The sequence below is a fragment of the Clytia hemisphaerica genome, unplaced genomic scaffold (assembly GCF_902728285.1).
Source record: "Clytia hemisphaerica strain Z4C2 unplaced genomic scaffold, Clytia hemisphaerica genome assembly, whole genome shotgun sequence".
In the NCBI taxonomy this organism is placed as follows: domain Eukaryota; kingdom Metazoa; phylum Cnidaria; class Hydrozoa; order Leptothecata; family Clytiidae; genus Clytia; species Clytia hemisphaerica.
Genome location: NW_027104475.1, coordinates 119,415 through 121,652, shown reverse-complemented (window position 1 = coordinate 121,652; position 2,238 = coordinate 119,415). Strand labels below are relative to the sequence as shown.

Genomic DNA, 2,238 nt, shown 5'->3' with positions numbered 1-2,238 from the left:
AAAATATAAGACTTTCTCCACGCAGTGAAGATTCACTTTTACCACTTTTACTTATTTTCTTGTACATGGAAATGTTATATTCAAAATTGAGAAAAGGCGAACCTTTTTTGTAAAAGAAATTACGAAACTTTTTTAATAAAAGGAAAGTTTAACAATTTATTATTTACGTATTTTCGAAAAGATGCAGATATCTAAACCAGGCTGAAATAATCAACTTTTCGTTATAGATAATATATATCTGGGTAAAAAAAAATGATCCGTCTCATTTCATTGAAAAAGTTTTCATCAACCGACATTACTGCCATTTTAATGAAATTAGGCGAGAGATAAGATTTGATAAGATATTGAATTATTAAATATTTATGGATGATTTTCTTCTTTAAAAATTAAAGTCAATGTTAAATAAATTCATAGTTATATCTATTTACTCATAATTCGTGTTCTAAAAATCTAAAGTATGCCTTATTTACATAAAATGACTTAAATTAATAATAAGATAATAAATAATTCATAATATATATAATTTTTTTTAAATGACAAGAATTGATGTGGTATAGAAGGAGCTTATAGGGTTGGGGGATATTTCTGACAAAATTTGACATTGTAAAGCACCCGTAAAGTAAAGCACTATTCGAATTTAAGAGATAAGATTTAGGTTACGGTTCAAGAAATTGTATTCGTATAAAAAAGGATGAACTAACTAACAAAAGAAGTCGAACAATTACTTCTTCAGTTGTGTATCGTGCTTCTTTTCCCGAGTGCTCTCCTATTCTCCGTCTGATCTGTTTCTTTGGTGGTGTTGTCAAACAACCATCTTCACTTCTTTTTCTTAATACGAATTATTTCTCGGTCTTCTGACGAGACGATGTTCATTTTGTGATAAGTTTTCTCCACACGTCTTTGACATTGCAGAGAATTGATATTTCGGCTCCCTCCGCCGAGCTCGCGATACGTTTTTCGACTTTCTGTAGAGAGAAAATGATAGAAATATACTCTACTTCTTAAACAGGATTATCAAACAGATTAATTACCCATTTATCTTTATTTCAAATTAAAAATAATCCAAATGACTTGAAGATTACAAAAAAAAACATAATAGCAAGAAAGAAATAACGACAGGTTATTCCAAAATAACTTGAACGAATGATTACCTACATGATCATTGCAGTCTTTACTTCTTAATTTGGTTTTCACTCTTGGCTTACTGTAAAGTTCGTATGAAAGCATATTACAAGATTTCGTGACAAGTCAAGGGCTTTTCTTTCCCTCTTTTAATTTCTGCCAATTAAAATCTCTTTATCAACATTTTTATCTTATTGATGCGAGACTTAATTGACTGCGATTGAAAATATCGTGATTTCTCCACAATTATAAATGTGTTAACACAGGGTCCCAAAGGGAATGGTGTTGGTCAGTTCAAACAGTTAATTGTAATTGTTCTTGATGAAACCGCCGAAATTAATTTTTCAGCCTTTGAAATATCGCCAAAAAAGAGAAATTACGAATCGTTATTTTCTTCCATCAAGTTAAAGCATTCGAGTTTAATTTTAACAAGTTTAATTAATTCAACTGTTTTATGAGCTCTTCATACACACCATTGCCCCAGGCTTACGAGGGTTAGTTAACGCAAAAACTTAATACTACATGTTTTTTATAAGAACAAACTATATAAGAGCATAAGGCTTAAATGGCCAAAATGTTAAGAACAAGTTGAGAACATTTTAAGGCTTTGGGGACTCAAAAACACCCGATTTCTTGGGAAAATGGACATAAATACTCATAAAATGGGGGAAAATAAGAACATGTTAAGAACATTTTTGTGCTTAAAACTCAAAAAGTTAAGAATATCCAAAGGCTTCAAATTTTTGGATATTCTTATAAAAAAACGTGTATTCATGAAATATCAAAGCGATTTCTTTTTTTATACATTCCTGATTCGTTCTGTATGTAAATCTCGTCACACTTACTGACTATGAAAATTATTTACGGCTGATTTGCGAAATTCCCAATAATTTTATGCTATCTATAATGTAAAATACAGGCTTAATTGCAGCGTCGCAAGCGCTGAGAGGCCCAAAACAGTGAATCGCTATAAGTTCAAAATACTCAAACGAAACAAAGGTAGCTGCCAAAGCATTATACTATTTTCATTTCATGAAAATCTCAATTAAATTGTTCTTCATTCCTTCTACAAAACGCCTTTGCACTTGATTAATTATGTAGGGAGTAAAATTTGCC

General features: G+C 30.6%; 1 long non-coding RNA gene across 1 annotated transcript; it reads right to left on the bottom strand.

Moving 5' to 3' along the window:
* Positions 1 to 403: 403 nt before the first annotated feature.
* On the bottom strand, positions 404 to 1,190 carry LOC136821407 (uncharacterized). The gene is made up of 2 exons (XR_010848731.1): positions 1,156 to 1,190; positions 404 to 965 (listed from the first exon to the last, which is right to left on the bottom strand). It is a non-coding gene; the product is annotated as an uncharacterized lncRNA (long non-coding RNA).
* Between the last annotated feature and the right edge of the window lie 1,048 nt (positions 1,191 to 2,238).